This window comes from Lycorma delicatula, chromosome 11 (genome assembly GCF_047948215.1).
Source record: "Lycorma delicatula isolate Av1 chromosome 11, ASM4794821v1, whole genome shotgun sequence".
NCBI classification, from domain to species: domain Eukaryota; kingdom Metazoa; phylum Arthropoda; class Insecta; order Hemiptera; family Fulgoridae; genus Lycorma; species Lycorma delicatula.
The window spans coordinates 14,462,475-14,483,252 of NC_134465.1; positions in this window are offsets into that span (position 1 = coordinate 14,462,475).

The window sequence follows — 20,778 nt, forward strand, 5'->3', positions numbered from 1 at the left end:
TTTTTATAATTAACATTATATACTATTAATTTATTTTATTCATTTTATTGTACAGAAATGAATGGATAGTTTCTGATTGAAAATGCTAATCTTTAATCTCTTTACAATTCACCTTGTGAAAACGGTAGGTACATATAAATTCTGAAATTGAAATTAAGGTTAAAATGAGAGATATTAAAATGAAATTTCTCTTTAATTTCTACATCCCTATTTATATTTACTAGTATTGAGATTAAATACTACAGAATAGGTCAGTTAATGTTAACGATATCTGAAAAATAAAACAAATTCATTCAAACTTTGATCAATTTGCTAATATGAATTACAATATTTATTTTATTTTAACGGGGATTGTTTCACAAGCCAGATTTCCTGTTGTTAACTAAGTATAATTTTTTATTAAAATTTGGTGAAAAATTGTTTCAAATTTTATTTACTTTAATTTTTATTAGTTACCTTTTGAAAAAGTTTATTCACCATTTGGAAATTACAAATAACTATTTCCACCATCTAGAGCAAGAGCTCTTTCTATCAAAAAAAAATTATTTGTGAACAGTTTTTTAAATGCTGTTTGCCCTTTTTTATCCCTTTAATTTCTAAAGGTTTTTCAAAATTAACTTCAATTGATTTTTGAAAAAATCAGTTTCCATAATAGTACATCACTTGGATACAAGCCAATAGCAGGATATAATGTAGTAAATACATTTACTACATTACCACTTGTAATACATTTGCACTTGTCTTTCATTGTTATTGAATCAAAGAACCTGGGGTATTCCATTTTAATTCAACAAATGATTGGTGCATCTCAATTTTTGATTTTGATGATATTTGGGGTGGTATATGATAAGTTATATTTTTTTATATTTGAAAAAACATTTTTTCTTTAGTAATAAACTATTTTCTAACTTGCCAACTGGTAAAAACTGCTATTTTCATCACTTTTTCCACGAGCTGTATCATTTTACATCATACAGAAGTCAAAAAGGGCATTTTGCAAAGAGTAAAGATGGAACTTCAGCTTAGTGTACTCAAAATTCATTTTGCTATATAACCAAATTTTGTAATGTTTACTGAAGTTACATTTAAAAATTGTTTTTTCAAATTTTGGGTCAAAAATTTATAATGAAGGGCTTAGGGTAACAGGTCTGTTTTTTACCTATTAACTCTTAGGTACTTATAAAAAAATAGGATTTTTTCAGTGTCCTTCATTAAAAAAATGGCCACCAAATCATAAGATTTTGAAAATGTTTCATTTTTGGGGCCCAAAAATCACATGTGGAACAGGTAGCAAAGGTCTGAAATGTTTACAGCAGTAAGAACGTTTTATTTACTTTAAAACCATATAAAATTAATTTTGTTACTCAAAGGGGTTGATGAGTAATGAAGCCATCAAAACCGCTAAAAACACCATTCCTTGTAATCGTAAACTTTTTTTTTGTCTTCAGTCATTTGATTGGTTTGATGCAGCTTTCCAAGATTCCCTATCTAGTACCAGTCGTTTCATTTTGCTATACCCTCTACATCCTACATCCCTAAAAATTTGTTTTACATATTCCAAACATTGCCTGTCTGCACAATTTTTTTCTTCTACCTGTCCCACCAATATTAAAGTAACTATTCCAGGATGCATTAATATGCGGCCTATAAGTCTGTCTGGTTCTTTTAACTTTATTTTTTCAAATACTTTTTTCTTTATCGATTTGCCGCAACACCTCTTCATTTGTCACTTTATCCACCAATCTGATTTTTAACATTCTCCTATAGCACCACATTTCAGAAGCTTCTAATCTTTTCTTCTCAGGTACTCTGATCGTCCAAGTTTCACTTCCATATAAAGCTACATTCCAAACATATATTTTCAAAAATCTTTTCCTGATATTTAAATTAATTTTTGATGTAAACAAATTATATTTCTGACTGAAGGCTCATTTTGTCTGTGCTATTCAGTATTTTATATTGCTCCTGTTTTGTTCATCTTTAGTAATTGTACTTCCCAAATAACAAAATTCTTCTTCCTCCATAATCTTTTCTCTTCCTATTTTTACATTCAGTAAAGTCTCCTCTTTCATTCCTTTTGCCCAGCCAGTATTCACCCACTATATTTCCTTCGTTGCCTGTTCCAATGTTTGCATTCCAATCTCCAACTATTATTAAATTTTCATCCCCTGCGTTTAATTGCTTCATCAATTTCTTCATTTACACACTCTCCCTCATCATCATGGGCACTTGTAGGCATATAGATGTTAACAATTGTTGCCGGTTTAGGTTTCGATTTTATCTTTATTACAATGATTGTATCGCTATGCATTTTGAAATACTTTACTCTCTTCCCTATCTTCTTGTTCATTAACCTACTCCTGCCTGCCCATTAAAATCACCTGACCAAAAGTCGTTTTCCTCTTCCCACCGAACCTCGCTAATTCCTACTACACCTAAGTTTATCATATCCATTTCTCTTTAAACTTTCTAACCTACCAACCTTTTTTAAATTTCTAACATTCCACGCTCCGACTCATAGAATGTTATGTTTTAATTTTCTGGTGACTCCTTTCTTAGTAGTCCCCACCCAGAGATTTGAACGGGGGACTAGTTTACCTTCTAAATATTGTACCAAGGAAGGTGCCTCCATCATTGTTATATGAAAATGCAGAGAGCTACATTTTCTTGGAAAAAAAGCAGCTGTAGTTTTCCATTGCTTTCAGCTGTGCAATACTCAGAGGATTCAGTGATGTTGATATGGCCGTTTAAGTCGTCCTGACCTATTCCCTTAACAACTACTGAAAGAGCTGCTGCCCTCTTTCAGGACGACCTTAGTCTGGCTCTCAATAGATACCTGTACGATATGGTTGCACCTTCGGTCCAGCTATTCTGTATCGCTGACCACTCAAGCTCCCTCACCATCGGCAAGGTCTCATGATTCATAGAGGGTGAACCGTGAACAATGTATCCAAAAAACTCATAGCATGTATGTTTTCAGATAATAATGTAAGCCTACTATAGAAAATATTTTTTTATGTCTATAATGAGATAGATTGATTGTATTCTAGATATTTTGTTACTTAAAGTATGACTCATACACACAAACTCATGTTTAAACACGAAAGTGAATAGACATGCATGGACATGAATGTTTGCGTAATCCAAAATGTAAGCAGAAAATGAAACATTCATGCTGTCATGATGTGAAAAATGTCCAGGCACTAATGAACTGCTCAGATTACTGCAAGAGAGCTGGGATGATTTTGATTCTGAAATTATCTTCAAACGGTTTTTGTTGACCGTACTGAACTAACTACTCAAATTCTTCCATTTCAAGAGTACTTAGATAAACTTACTAAAAATTAAAATATCTAAAAAGGCATCATTTTGTTGCAAAGAAACAAAATGATGTTTGTTTCTTTGATGTAATGATGTAAAAAAAAAAAAAAAAAAACTTTACTTTACTCAACATTATAAAGGAAAACTTGTTGGAGGATGAATGTATTGTAATGGGAGATTTCTCTCAAAATGATACAGGATGAAGTCCAGTCATATCACTGGTCAAAAACTTTTGCCACAGTATATCCATTTCTCACACATTTTGAACCTCTCACGCCTTTTGAACCTATGGATTCATCATCTGTTATAAAATACTCTATTTGGATTAATTAAATGTAAAATCTGACTTTTGTTTTGGAAAAACAGAATTAAATATAAAAACAGGTATGGTGGTTTAAGTAGTTCATCATGTTTAAAATTTACATTTTCTTTTTTTAGCATGTGTTAATATTTATTTTTGTGAATATAAGTTTCTAAGTACTCATTATTATTATTATTTGTTTTTAATATTTATAGATATATAAATTTTATATATTATATATGTATATATAATTTGTTATTATGTTCATTTGTAAAGAGGTAATCAGAAACATTTGAAATCCCTCTTTTATTTTTATATGATTTTAAATTTTCTAAAAAAATCTGTTTATAGAATTTATATTAATTTTACCAATATATTTTTATTTACTATTATGATAATTTGATAGATGACACTATTGTTAATTTATCCTTTAATGTAATTTTATGGTAATGAAAATAGTTTATAAACTGTTACAGAGTTAAAAGAGGTAGAGTAATTTCAGTGTAATTGACATGTTTATACTGCTTGTTTTTTTCAAATGTAATTTTTTTTTAGGTTCTTTTTAATACATTTTATTTTACTGGCGAATATAGTTAGATTAAACTAACTGTTGCTGTATGGGGGGGGGGGGATTGATCATATTATTTAAAAAAAAAAATTCATTAAGGAATGGGAATGTGATAAAACCAATTCTATTTTCTTCAGAGGAATATTAAAAACCTTTTACTTGAAATATTTTTTCGTTCTTCAGTTTAAATATTTTTCAAAAACTATATATAAGTTTATATTTATATATAAAGCTATCAAGAAATGTCTACAACTGTTTTAAATTGTAGATCGCGGACATAAAACTCAAAAACGTTTTCTGAAAATTTTATTTTTCTTATTTTATTTTTTTATTTTCTCTATTGTGAAGGATTTAGAGGAAACTTTACTTAGGAAATTTGTTACGCTGAATATATATATATGAATATTTTTTAATTTATTCCCTACTAAAATATATATATATATATTATATTATAGTATATTCTGTGTTTTGAGCCTAACTTAATTTTTATTATTAAATTGTTTTCTCTTTTGTACTTTTCTTTATCACTTAAAGGATTGTTAGAATTAAAATAGCTTTATAGGTAAATTTTTTCTACAAAGTAAGAAGGTTCCTAAAATCTAAAATTTTTTTATTCAAAATTTGGAAATTTTGATGCTTATATTATATTTTGGTAATCGTAATAATAAAAAAATATAATGTGGACACCAAATGACTTCCTGGTATGCCTATTACATTACATATACACATTTTATTAAAATGATAAGTACATAAAATTTTATTTCATTAATAAGTAAAGGTATTTCTCATATTGTTTTTTTAATTGTTATTATTTAATTATTATTTATCATATTTTTTTTTACAATCAGAGGTTAGTATTAGTATTAATAAATCAATATATTTAAGTAAAAAAAAAAAAAAAAAGAAGGAAGATGAAGGCCGATTTGAACTGATAACTGATGTGCCTTGTAAGATCAAAATATTTCATTAATTACAATTTTATTTGGCTATAACTCTGGAACCAATGAAAATAAGTACCACTTATGACATATCGTTAAAAAGCTGTCAATGAGGCTTATTATTGCAGTTAAGAAAAAGTCCAAAATCCAGTTTTTTTTGGTATTTTTGGCTTTTTTGGACACTGGTACAGTCGATTGCAATCAAAAGGGGAGGTGAACAATTAGATGTTACAACAGTCCTATCGAAATTTCGATATCCTGCAGCTAATCGTTTTTGAGTTATGCGAGTTACATATGTATGTACATACAGATGTCACGCCAAAACTAGTCAAAATGGATTCAGGGATGGGATATAAAATTTTTCACGATCACAATACTCCTTTACTTTGTACAAGGAAGTAAAAAGCCCTATTAATACTTGTACTCCCAAATTTTAATAAAAATGTTTAGTTTCTTCTATCTCAACATATAATATAATATATATAAAAGTAATTATTATGAATATTACATTATTTAAGAGTTCTTAATACATCAAAATTGTGCTAGGACATTAATGACTTTAAGGCTATTATTTAATGTTTACAATTTGTACGTAGAATTTTTTACTATTATGTTTTATACATAGAATTTTTTACAACTTAACAGTGCTACTTTCTACTTCCTTGTACGCAGTAAAGGAAGTATTGTGATTGTGAAAAATTTTGTTTTCAGATGTCAATGGAAATATTCATTTTGACCATCCCTGAATCTATTTTGACTAGTTTTGGTGTGACGTATGTATATACATATGTATCTCGCATAACTCAAAAATGTTTAGCCGTAGAATGTTGAAATTTTGTATTTAGGACTGTTGTAACATCTAATTGTGCACCTCCCCTTTTGATTGCGATCAACTGCACTAAAAGTGCCCAAAATACAAAAAAGTTTGGATTTTGTAGTTTTTCTTAACTACAGTAATAAGCTCTCATTGAGAGCTTTGCAACGATATCATAAATGGTACTTATTTTCATCGGTTCCAGAGTTACAGCCAAATAAAATTTTAATTAATGAAATGTTTAGATCTTACAAGGGAAAGGCACATTTGGTTTGATTCAGACTTCATCTCCATGTTTTTTTTTTTTTTAATTTAAATATATTGATTTATTAAAAATTATTAACCTCAAATTGTAAAAAAAATTACAGTAAGTAATATTTCATTCAATAATAACAATAAAAAAAGAAGTTATTTGTGAAATAAAGTTTAACGTACTTTTCATTTTAATTCAAAAATTTTTACAGAGATTAATAATTATTAAATCAATATATTTAAATTAAAAAATAAAAAAGAAAAAGAAAAATATGTACATGAATTCTGATTTGAACTGATTGATGTGTGCGTGGTTATGGATCTGACACGTTCTTACATACACTACATAACTACTTGAGCGATGTGAAACACAATTAATATATAAAATAATAAAATGCTGACAAGGACACCACAAAAATTGTGATGCAATTTGGTGTCCACCAGAATGCAGTTGTGTAACTGTCCACTTTATTAAATAATTAGAGGATCATATCTCGCTTGCAAATGAAATAAGTTTAAATGAAGTGCAGCAAAAAATGTGTATTTGTAGTGTAATAAGCACACAAGGAAGTCATATTTACTTAATAATTATGATTTATGATTATATTGTTTTTGTTTTACGGGATCCAATGTTAATGTGATACTGTCTGTTTTTTTTTTTCAGTTTTAATGGTGCGTTTTGAATTCTTGCCTCAAGGTGAAACAACGGTTAGAAAAACGTTTATATGAAAAAATGCGTGGGGTGTGTATCTTCCTCGCCATCTCCTCACCATGTACTATACTCCGTAAATTACATTCTTCTCCCAAATGCTGAATAACAACTGGTAACACTTCATTTTGGCAAATCTTCATTGTGCATGAAAAATGTATCTTAAATGCAAATTAATTTTAATTACTTAAGTTTTGAATTATTGTATTTAAATTATTTGTTGTTGATTTAATGTTCATTTTTTAAAGGCTATTTTTTATTGTGTTTATATTATTTGTTGTGTTAATTTTTGTGTGGGTATGTTTAAATGTATACTGTTTATACCCACAAGAAACTACTTCAGTAATGTTATCAATTTTTAGACTGTTAATCAATTCTTACCCATCATTCTAATTACCTCTTAATTTAACTATCTTATCTGTTATTTTAGACGTTAGAATATGTGTGTTATTCTGAAAGAGGTGTTTTGGATTTTTAACAAACCGTTAAGCGTTGGTGTTTAGGGCTACTTAAACTAATAATCTAGAATGATTCCATAATTCGTTGTAATAATTTAGACTGTCTTTATCCTTATTTATTAAATATCTATCTTTCTTTAAATGTTTGTTCGTTGATTGGACCTTTAGTTGATTGGACGTTGATTGTTCGTTTATTTCTTAGAAGGTATTTTCATTAAAGTAATCATATGTTTTATTTATGTATTTTGTTTTTTATTGATAAGTAGTTTTATTTTATCAGTTTAGTACTGATTACTGTTCCATTGATTATTTTTCACAATACCATACCTGATGGACAACCAACATAATTACCCCTCTAATTTTTTTTCTGTATATTATTTGTAAACGATTGTAATGCATTAGCAGATTTAGTATTTATAATTGAAAATGGATTAATTTTAATTTTTGTTAGTCCGTGGATTAATAAAGGATAATTAAATAAATTGGTATGTTTATATTCAACTTACTATTTTGATAAATTATTAGGTAATTTTTATTGAATTAAAATTATCACAAAAAAAATGGTTTAATTGTAAAAGTGTTAGTGAATCTCCTTATGACAGAAACATTGTGAAATCATAAAAATAGGGAATAATGCAAACCCCAAAAAACACTTAACAGTGCGAAGATTTGATTTTATTACTAACACTTGCCGCATGAAAAAGAAGGAATTGCATCTACAAAGCAATTTTGTTTTCCAAAAAAAGTGCAATGATAAAAAAATAGTGTGTTATATTAAAGATAAAATAAATAATTTTAACTAGATGCTATTAATTTTTACTTCCTTGTATGAAGTAAAGGAAATATTATGATCATGAAAAATTTCAGATTTCAGTGGAAGTATCAATTTTGATTATCTCTGAATCCAGTTTGATTAGTTTTCTGCGTGATGTCTGTACGTTCATATGTATCTCGCATATGAATAGAGATTAGCCATAGAATGTTGAAATTTTGGATTTAGGACTGTTGTAACATCTAGTTGTGCACCTCCCCTTTTGATTGTAATTGACTGGACCAAAAGTGTCCAAAAAAGTCAAAAATCTAAAAAAATATTGAATTTTGGGCTTTTTCTTAACTGCAGTAATCAGTCCTCATTGATAACTTCTCAATGGTATAAGTGATACTTATTTTCATTGGTTCCAGAGTTATAGACAAATAAAATTTTAATTAATGAAATATTTGGATTGTATTTGGGGAAGGCACATCGGTTCAAATCTGACTTCATTTCCTTTTTTTTTAATTGAAATATATTGTTTTATTAATCTCTGATTATAAAAAGATGCGTATAGATAATTTAATAGGTGTACAAGGAAGTCCATTGGTGATCACATAGATTTTTTAATTAATTAAAAAATTACTAAAATCAGAAAACCAGTACTAATGTTATTCAGAAGTTCATGTATCTTTCTCAAATTCACTCAAATTGAAAATTTGAGACGCTATGATTTTGTGTGATTGTTAACAGATATCATCTGGCTAACAATGCATTTTATGTTGTGTCATCAGTGCATTGTAAATTCTACGTTACTGCTGTGAATTATTGCCAGTGAATTATTAAAACTCCACCTTTCTGTTTAAAAAAAAATTTTGATTCTGTGTGGCAGACATAAATTTCAAACATCCCATAAAATAGTCATTTTGTAACTATGTAAATTTGCACTTCTTCCTAACTTCTAGTATTCCTCAGTTTTGAATTAGTAGTTTTCATACTTTAATATCGCTCTGTATATTTATATATACCAGGAAAAAAGCGGGAAAATGCTATGTAGTTTATGTTTCATTACACATGATTCTGTTAAATGTTTTTGCCTGTTGCAACTAAATAATGTTCATGAATTTAACGTACTAACAACAAAAATGTTTACAATGAAAAGCTTCCTGAACATTTTTAGCTGTTGTTGCGATTTTTTTTTAACAAAGCTCTCACCCCAATGGTTTTCTTTTTTATCCCCAAACAAATATAATTTTAGATAAATCGTTCATATCAAGAAATATAAATCATTATAATGATTCATTCATGTACTGCGTGCAACCACCCAATGTGCCACCATTGGTCCACTTTGCATCTATTGCAGCTAAAATAAAAATGTCAGCACATAAAACAAACTAACAAACCCACCATCCTTTTTTACGGGAAAGATATATATATGCCAAATCCCCATTACATTCGGATTTATTGGCTCTGGACTAAGATGAAACAGTCATTTACTGAGCAATCAACATAACTTAATGTGATGAAAAACTTTGAACTTATGAACTTTGAAGCTTATGATTGAAGTAAAGTAATTACCTGTTTTTTTTCCTTCATCAATGTACTGGTAACAATATTTCTATCTTTGATATGAATTTAAACTTTCACATATTAAGAAGACAATGTGATAGATGATAAAATAAGTAACGAACTAGTAGAGTAAATTTAACAGCAACTCAAAGTTCATTATATAATAATGCAAAATTAATATCTAATTTTGAATACAAATAGCAATAATAAAAAATTCTTATTTTATTTATAACAATAAAAGAAATAACAGTGCTTAACATAAGGACAAGTGTTTTAATTAAGAAAAAATTAACTATTTTTTTCAACAATATTTAAGATTTTTATTGTACAGTTTACGAGGTTGATAAAGGAATAATAATGTCAGCCAAATGACAGTGATGGCTCTGTCGAATTTCGTTCTTCTATTCTAGTGTTTTTGGATTATCAGCATCTCTGTTACTCTTCAAATAATCATACAAAAAGTAATTGAAGGATGTTGGATCACACAATCTTGCAGTACAGTTCCTGCCTTCAAAACGAGAGATTACACGACCTGGAAATTGGGCTTGTAATAATTGGATGGTTTCATGTACTGTGACAGGTTGCACTGTCCTGTTGGAACCGTATATCTTCATGTTTTCATGTCTTCCAATTCTGGAAAAAATCTTTAGCATCACAGGGCAACAAATAGGATTCAACAGAACAAAAACACCACCATTATTCTCAGAAGAAATAGCACCCAATCACTCTCCCAGCACAAATTGTGTACTATATACTTTTACCTTTTGTGAACACATGGAATGTATGTGAACTACTTGGGTTTTCACCATCCCAAATTCAACCATTAAGATGAAAATTATCCTTGTCACTAAAGAATATTTTCTGTTGGAATTCATCATACACTTCCTTACGTTCCAACCGATGGAAAAATAATAATTTTTAATATGTTTTAGAAGATTGTATTTCAAATTTATTTTTGTGATTTTTTAACATTGTGTGTAAATTGTTCTGTTTAAAATTCTCATTTTTCTGATCCAGTTTGTGTACTTCTTTCTAATTAAAGTTGAACTTCTCAAATTTTTGTAACAAGGTTATTTTATCCCAAACCTAAAAAGCGCATTTTCCAACAAACATTTTCGTGTTTTACCTCGTTTTTCTTAAACCTAAGTGAGGTAGAGAGGTCTGGGACCACTTATATTCAATTTCTTAGATCGATAACCATAAGGGCAAATTTACCCCTACAAAAAGCAATGAACCCGTGGTAGAGAGGTCTGGGACCACTTATATTCAATTTCTTAGATCGATAACCATAAGGGCAAATTTACCCCTACAAAAAGCAATGAACCCATCTCACAGGTGATTACAGCATTTTTACTCATCCTGATTCCTGAAGGGGAAGACATTTACTTCGTGATGATCCTGGTTGCCACTTCTCCCGCTTTGTTCCTAGCCTTGATAGGCTTTACCAGAGGTTGTCTTTTAGTCTCTCTAAACCTGATAACACATCACAGTCATAAGTTTAGTCAGGATGCCACTGATGCAAATGTTGTTAGACATTATTCAGTGCATTTACACAACTTAGTACTGCCTTCATGGCTTCTTCCAACCACGACTACCTACCATAACTTACAACCCTCAACTATCAAAGTAATTGAATCGCAGAAGCTCAATTCCTGTGCCTTCATCTAACACCTAAGGTTTTTGTATGAAACACCTAAGGTTTCATACAAGACCCCTTTAATCGGATGGGATCAATATGCGCTTGGATCATTAGTCGATCGAGTTTAAACACCAAAAATACTATCCTCGTACCAACAAAATAAGTGTTTATTGCGACAACGATAATTTTGTTCTGCGATTCAATTTACTCCAAGTCCTCTTGATTTACTTAAAAACCACAAATCAAATCCACAAACTTAATAAGATTCTAATGAATGCATAACCTATCTCTCTGCTATGGTCTGCTTTCAGGAGGAGGTGAATGCCCGTACATCCTCCCATCACCTAGGTCAATTACAGAATTCTCTATGCATCCTTTCTGATCATAACAGAAAATATCTCAGCTAACCGGGGCTTGATACCAAAACGCCTATCTTTATGATGTAAGCACCCAGGTGGGCCCATCGCCACCTGGAATGCTACTCTATCTATATATCCATAATAGTATCAGACTCCCTCGGCCAACCACCATAGGACTAAGAATCTCAGAAAGCTAGCGACTATGTATCAATCCCTTTTTAAGATCAAAATCAGAATCGATCTTGCAAGCTCTCTACTACATTGGTATGTTCAGCTTTGTACCTGGAGCAGACATTTAAGATATGGCACACATCATCAATGGCTTTACATTCTGGATACAGGCCTGAATTAATCAAACTAAATCTGGTCAACCTAGAAAGAAACTAGGTTGAGCCTAGTTTCGGGTCAGCCCAGTGTCCAGAAAGAAAATAATATGCCAATTGCGGGAAGACCACCTAACAACCTGCATACTTCTCGCATCAGGAAAAATACCGTGCATGTAGTGGCTGTTGGATGATTCTATCCGCCTGACCTGCCGTAAACTGATACCTTGGTCATCTTTCTTTTATCTGCCCAGAGGTAAGTTGGCCTACCTTCTTGACATCATAATGTAATTGGCGCTCAGATGTAAGGAAATCAGTGAGCTTAATATCAGAAATAACAAGGACTGTCTATAGGTACCTATCAAACAACAGGTCCTATTGGTACCTAGATAAGAATAAGAGATGGTGCTCTCAACAAAATATTCTTGTAACATTCGTATCTCATTTGATGAGCCCAGACATGTGCGGCGTACAGAAATATAGCTTCACGTATGCCCTTATTAGTACACGCACAGTTATGAAATTAAACCCCTGATCTAGGTGAACTGCTCTTCATGAAGAAAGCATTACAAGCCTTTTTGACAATATTGAAAGTGCTCCTTGAATCGAAGATTCTCTTCGAGTTTAAATGTTGATACTTAGCGGCAGAATATAACTAATTCGATGAACCAAAATTACAAAGGCAGAGTAGTACTAACTGTAATAACTGTGAATGTTAATTGCGTAATGTGAATGTTAATTGTTTTACGGATATTCATTAAAGAAAAAAGAATTCGTCGTTTTACTTCATTATATTTCTGTTGCCACGGTGACAGAGATATAACTAAGTAAAAGGATTAATCTTTAATTCACAACTTCTACGAGGAGGCTAGGGCCTCGATCTGCGGTTTAAACTCTTCCGTGACATAACGGGAATGTATCCTGAAAATTTGAAACTGACCGCCGGTCGGTTCTCATGTGATGCTGTTGCAAACAAACATAGGCTACATTGGACCACTTTAGTCATCCATATTTCAGTCCTCTTGAATTTCTGTATTAGTCTGGCCTTTCGATTTTACCAGTATTTCTTCATTGTATCGGATCATTGCTTCCTGATCTGGTCTGTGACCTCCACTTTGTTATGCCTTTCTAATTTTTTAACGTTGAATGTATTGTTTTGAAGTGCGTAGTTAATTTTCATTTTATCACAGGCGTTATCAACCCTCAAGCCAATTTCTTGTAAGATAGAAATAGGATTTCTCAAAAATATTTTCTACAGGTTTTTTTTGTTAATATTCCTTGTGACCAGTTGTTTTAGTATGTGGTTTACAGGTGTTCTTAATACGTGGAAAAATGGGAAATCCTTCGTTTTTTCAGTGTACTGAGAATCGGTTCGACTTGTTTGTAGACCGTTTCATTTGTGGCATTCGCCAGACTCCATCCTTCTGATTTTAAGTAATCGGTCCGTTTTAATTTCATTCTTAGTCTCACAAGCATAAAGCGCCACCGGAAGAACTACTGTGTTATATTGGTGAATTTTGGATTTTATTGAGAGACATTTTTTATTGTAAGTTTGCCAAGTTGGACTTTGTGCCTTTTTAATTTTAGTTACTCTGTTTTGCCGTGTTTGTTTATGCTTCTGTCTGCAGTGATTGATTTCACCTATTTAAATTGTTCGAATATTTATATTTCTTTATCGTTAACTTTGACTTTGCTTATACAAAGGGACTCCATGGCCATTATTTCTGTCTTTTTATAAGAAATTTACAGGCCAATCCCTAGGGAAATTTTTTTCTAGGCTGGTGATTTGTTTAACTTCTTCCATATTTAGCGCTAGTAAATCCAAATCATGAAAAAATCCTAATATATTGGTTTTATTGAATTTCTGCTCTTTCCTATTATTGTTCTATCGGGATTTTCCTTTTGCCAAATTTTAATTATGTAGTCCAGTGTAATATTGAATAATGTTTATTCTTTTTCACCAGTTTTGTTAAAAATTGTTTAATATTTTTTAATTAAATAAGAAATATTAAAATATTCATAAGCGGCAACAACGTAAAGATTTTATCTTGAAAATTGTTTTTATTTGTATTTTTTCTATCGTGGCCTCAAAAGTTAAAAAAAAGTATGAAATATACCTTTGGATTAATTTTTTAACCCGTAAAAATATTAGTTTTTCCAATTTTTTTAATAAGTTAGTGGTGTGGTATTTTGTATATTATATGGATTTGCACTCGAATTTTAGCGAATAAAGGAACGATTACAAAGTTTTAGGCTCTTCTTTTTAAAAAAAATATTACGCTGAATTTTAGTACTTTAACCGAATCGACAAAATTAGTCATTTAACATTTTTTTACATCGGTAAAGCTCAACGCTTAATATTATACTAGCCGAAGAATAATTAAAATAAATCGAATGGCACACTATACTCCTTTTTCTGTTCGATGAAATAAACGAATAAGTAGAAACGGGTCGAACATTTTTTTTTCGAAATCGAAACATTTCGAAATCGGTCCTTCAAATCACGGAGCAGTTATCCGACCACGATCTTCGTAAATCGCATTAAGAACTTTTTCAGAATCTTTATCGCATCGTTTTTAAACTAGTTTTTCGCTTCCTTATTTTTAAGGAGTATTGGCGCGCAATCAATATGTAGTTAGGAAGTCCGCCGCTAGATGTAGCAAGCTTAACCCACCGGGTTGCTCTGATGGTGAACGCGTCTTCCCAAATCGGCTGATTTGGAAGTCGAGAGTTCCAGCGTTCAAGTCCTAGTAAGTCGGTTATTTTTACACGGATCTGAATACTAGATCGTGCATACCGGTGTTCTTTGGTGGTTGGGTTTTAATTAACCACGCGCCTCAGGAGCGGTCGAACCGAGACTGTACTACACTTCATTTCACTCGTACACATCATCCTCATTCATCCTCTGAAGTATTATCTGAACGGTAATTACTGGAGGCTAAACAGGAACTTTTTCAGTGGCAGTCTGCTTAAATGGCGAACTATCAAACGGCATTCAAGGTCGTGTGACCCAACACCGAGCTACAACCTGTGTGACCGCTTGAAATCATCGCTATATGAACAAAAGTGTAACGCAAGAGAAAGTTAGTTATTAGAATTCTCAGTGCGATACGATAAAGAAAGCAATAAAAATTATTGTTGTTCGTCGGGCAGAATGCGGTGTCCACTGTGGAGGAGGACGTTTTCATCAGTTTGTTTGTTATTTTACTAAAATATTCCATCTTTGATTTTTAATGAGAAAATTTTTGTTTCGTTTACGTGTACGGTTAAAATGTCCCGCATTTTGATGTTTTGTTTTTAATAAACTATGAAATTCTTAAGTTTGTATTTAGTTTATGTGGACTTCACCGATTTATTCAGAGTCAAATTCTCTACATCTTTTGTTTATAACCTTAATGTGTATTACCCATTAACAAAGTTGTTTTACGTCAAATATATAATAGTGTTTTTCGACCCCAATCTTTTGTCTTTTATCCCGGTTATCTCGAAAACGATTAAAAATACATTTCGAGGACTCATTTTTTTCAATTTTTCAGATCAGATTTCACGTAAAACCACTAAATTTACCTCTTAATTTGGGTCCCAAGAATTACATACAGTCTTGCTTAATTTTACCGAAGGTGCAAAATGAAGGTGAAGTCTTTCGTCGGCCGATATTCGCTAACTAAGCGTTTTCGAACCTATGTTTATAAGAACTTTCTACTTTATTTTTATCGATAGAACATATGCTGAAAATTTGTAACATTCTTCGTGTTTCACTCTGCATAGAGCGAAAGCAGAGTGTAGTCAGAAAAAAGTAGTAAATCTAATTTGATTAATAAAGTTCATTTTCTTCTGTTAAGTTACTATTCAATAAAGTCGAGAGGTTTTTTCTTTGAGGAATTAGGAGACAAGGCTTTATACGATAGGCTCTTTAGACGTTAGACTTGTGTTGCCCGTGGACAGGAAAGAATGTCCCTTTACTTACCTGTCATCTAGGAATCGCTGAATTTAATTCCAGAATCCTCACCGGGAAGACCGACACCCAAAGAATAAATAATGAGAAAGTACATATCTATTAATAATAAAGAAAAAAATGGATGGGGGAAAATGTATCCTTCAGAGTATGTCAAATAACGAAAAGGTTTTCTCAGGGCTGTAATACCATTTTAAAAAAGTTTCAAAAAACTTAAATAGAAATAGAAAAAAATTCTATTTTGGAAATAGAAAAAAGTGAAGTGATTAAAAAAAAGTGATGAAAATTATTTAAACTTCATTATTAAGAATATAAAAAATTACAACTAAATCGTCTAATCTGTTGTAAGTTATTAAACGATTGAAACATTGCACTTAATAGTTAATTAAATGTTTTCAAAATTCTATCTATATTACAATCTGTGAAATGCTTTCTATATCGAATTGTGCATTTCCCTTTTTGATTGCGATCGAAATTAAAATTAAAATTTTAATTAATGAAATATTTGAATTTTAAAGGAAAGATCGGTTCGAATCTTTTGTTTTTTGTAACTTTTTTTAATTCTTTTTAACCTTTCTTTTTTTTAATTTAAATATATCGATTTAATAATTATTAACCGGCGATTGTAAAAAAAGTTTTACAATAAATAATAATTCAGTGATAATAAAAAAAAATTAGAAGTTATTAGCGAAATAAAATTTTTGTGTACTTTTAATTAAATAGGCATTATTACATATGCGTATATGTAATAGATTTGGTGAAACATCTGATTATTGAATATTAATTGAAAATCGTATTATTTTTGGATTTTCAAGTTACTTCCGGAATTTCTGTTTAATTTTATCTACATTAAAGTTAACTACAGAGCGACTGAAAAATTGACCCCCACACGAACAACATATATACTGAGGTATACGTGCTTTTATAAATTCTTTAATAAATTGCAAAAATTCTTATCCTTTAGTTCATTACTAGTCGCAGTTGATCATCATTTCGTTTATTTGTTTTTTGTTGCCGATCATTTAATAGCTCTTTGATTTGACGCAATTCTTCTGATCTTAATTTGTGTGCACGAACTCAAGTTTTCAAATTTATCTTTCTTTATATTCATCATCTTCTCTTACTCTTTCCTTGATCTTAGTGTTTTCTTCCTTTTTATATTTATTATCTTCTCTTTATGTTTTCTTTCTTTGGTTTTAACATTTTTTCATCTTTATATTTATCATCTTCTAATAATTTTTTAATCTTCTCTTGTTCTTAACATTTTCTTTCCCTTCATATTCATCTTCTTGTCGTTTTTTGAGATATATTTCTTCATGTTATCTTTCTTTTTCCTGTGTGATTGTTTCTTTTTCATTTTTGATTATTCACCAAATATTCCGATAATAAAAACTGAATATTTTACACAGTTAGGTCGAAATTAACATTTGTAACCGGTATACAGGAGTTCACTAAACTGAATAGTTTAATTATTATTAACTTTTGTTTATAAGACGCACCAGAAATCTAAAACTCACGAAGATAATCTAAAATCATCAACTCACGAAGATACGAATAATACTGATCTAGTAATACGAATAATAAAGGGACTTTTTCTCTTTATTAATATTTCACGTATGATTGTTGAATTAATAATTGTATAAATATTGATAGTTAATAAAAATAATATTTCAGCAACTGTGTAATTGTGCACTTTATAAAAGAATCGAAGGTTCGTATCTCACTTTCAAGTGAAATAAATTTAAATGAAGAGCAGAAAAAAATATGTGCGTGTAATTTAATAGGCGTACAAAGAAGTCATGTGGGGTGTCCGATCAGATTTTTTCATTTTAATTTCTTTTCTTTCTTTTTCTATTTAGTCTCCGGAACCACCATAAGGTATTACTTCAGAGGATGAATGAGGATAATATGTATGAATATAAATAAAGTGTAGTCTTGTACAGTATCAGGTCGACCGTTCCTGAGATGTGTGGTTAATTTAAACTCAACCGCCAAAGAACACCGGTGCCCACGATCTAGTAGCAAATCCGTATAAAAGTAACTGCTTTTACTAGGATTATATACATCCTATGCATATGCAAATATTTCTTGTAAAAGGCGTTTCAGATTTATCGTTTATAATTTCTAAATAAATATAAAATAAATAGCAAAATAACAAAGGATGAATAAATATATAAAAAAGGAGCTGGGTACAAGCTACGAAAGCTTTTATTTAAAAAAACGAAATCTGTATAAAAAAATAAATATTTAATAATTAAATAAAAATTCGTTAAATTATTTTTACGGCTTGTAAATAAGGAAACCAGAAAAAACAAAGAATAGACCGGTTTAAGATGCAGTGACAATAGAGAATAGAGAATATTAAGAATAAGGATGGTGATAATTTCTTAGAAACTATTAAAAGATTTAGAAAATTTCTGTAAAGAGAATTTTTTACAGAATCTTGTAAAAACAAGGACAAGGCTGTTGAACTCTTTATAAAGGGTACAGTGCGTTCGAAAAGTAACTGTACACCTACATAAGCACGATTTTACATTGAAGGATTGAATTCCGTGCGCTGCGAGTAATGTTTTCTTCGGCGAGCCGATTAGACCGTTTGTATTGAAACGAGAAGCGCGTACGGTTCTTTGTTTTTCATTGTTGCTTTTAAACGATTGAGATCGTATGATGTTCGCTCATCGGTGTTAACTTTAGAACAGCGAATATTTCTAGGTGAATACGTCTTCCGTGACTTCAGTGAATGTACACAGACAGCAAAAGACCGGTTAATATATTAAACGGATAGTTGAAAATGTAGTATATGAAAACAATTTTGAAGCGAAGAAATCTGTACAGAATAGAAAAGAACGAAGAAGTGTATTTAACCGGTCAAGTTAAAAGAGGACGTAAACCTTATAAGAAAAAAATATGTTCCTTGTTAGGTAGTCGTACGCTTTATTGATCGCTAAAATAATTTCATTGGAATCAACACACTGATCGATGATATACAACCGAAATGAAACAAGTTTCGTAACGTTTACAAAGACTTATATAAGATAACACAAAACAAAAATCGGTGAATCGATTTATATAAACAATGCTGTCATGATATTATATTTATAACGATTTACGAACCTAGACTGATTTCACATTATTTAATTCAGTATACAGTAGTAGTTTAGTGTACGATGTTTGGCCGAACGAGCGAGTGTTGAATGAATTTAAATTAAGAGAAATGCATTTTCTTGTTTTATATACCGCGTATAAATTTTTAAATAATCCGTTAAATAGATTTTTGAGTAATTCATTTGGCTTCTTCTTCCTGTTTTCAGATAACAAAATTAGTAAACGACTTTTTTTTAGTGAATTGTGGCTGATTGCGACAGAAGCACCGATTATAAGCGATAATGTTTTGTAAAGTATTATACGCGGTCGAGTTTGAGAATAACGAATTAAAATAAACCTTACATAAAATTTCATCGGCACAGTTTCAGATATTTTTTTGGAATTTCACAGCTAAAGAAATTCAAAAATTTCCTATAAGTTGTGTAAAATAATTTTATTTAATAATATTATTATTAAGTCGTGTGTTATTTGTATATTTAACGATAATTAGACGAGGTTAGCGAGCGTAGGTTATGTTGATGTACGTCTCTCACTTTTTCCGTTCAGCCCCCGGAACCACCGTAAGGTATTATTTCAGAGGTATTAATGTAAACGAAGTGCAGTCGACAGTATCAGGTCGACCGTTCCTGAGATGTGCGGTTAATTGAAACCCGACCGCCAAAGAACACCGGCATCCACGATATAGTAATCAAATCCGTATAAAAGTAACCGTCTTTGCTAGGATTTGAACCTTAGAACTCTTGACTGTTGATGTACGTACGATTCGTTAGTATACGCGGAATCAACATAATCAAACCGAACATAACCTACGCTCGCTAACCCCGTCTGATTAACTACGTTAAAAATAAAAGTTATATTCAATAAGTTGTACGTAAAGTTTTGGCTGTGAAATCCGAAAATCCGTAGACTGCATAGGTAAGCTTTAGTTATCATCACAGCTACTCACGACGGTAATTAAAATCTTAAATTCGTTGTCTTAAAAACAATATCACAATGTCAAAGGATGATAAGGTAAAAATACAGTTATTTAATTATTTCAGGTTTTTTAAGGTTTTGTCGTCGTTGGTTTTCTAAAATGTTTAATTTTATTTTGTGTGTGTGTATATATATATATATATATATATATATATATATATATATACACATAAATGCCACGAATTACATTCCCATCGGTGTAGTAGTCATACCGATTGAGCTGAATTACTCTACCTACCCGAAAACGATAAAAAGGGGCGAGCCCAACATGCATCACCGATTGAGGATTAATAAAAACAACCTTAAAAAAAAAACAGAAAACAAAACCGCTAGCACTAAGACGTTACAATCAACAATCCAAAACCACAGACCAAAAATTAAAATATACAGACACCTGAACATAAACAAAACTTAATAGTAAAACCAAAACTTAAACAAACTGTGAGAAGAACATTAACCGAAAACTAAAAAAAGATAAATATTCCCATTAACCTATAAAAAACCGTAAAGACACATAAACGGACAAAACAATCGATCAATCAAAAACAAACACTAAAACTACCGTAAAGAAAATACAAATTACTAACTTAAATCCTATAACCTACTAGGAATAAAACAAGATGTAAACGTTAAAGCGAAACAAAACCAGACCAGAATGTATAAACATAATCCGTAAATAAACCCGTAAACCACAAAGAGTTTTAAATAAACTCGAACACAAACATATACGTAAAACATTAA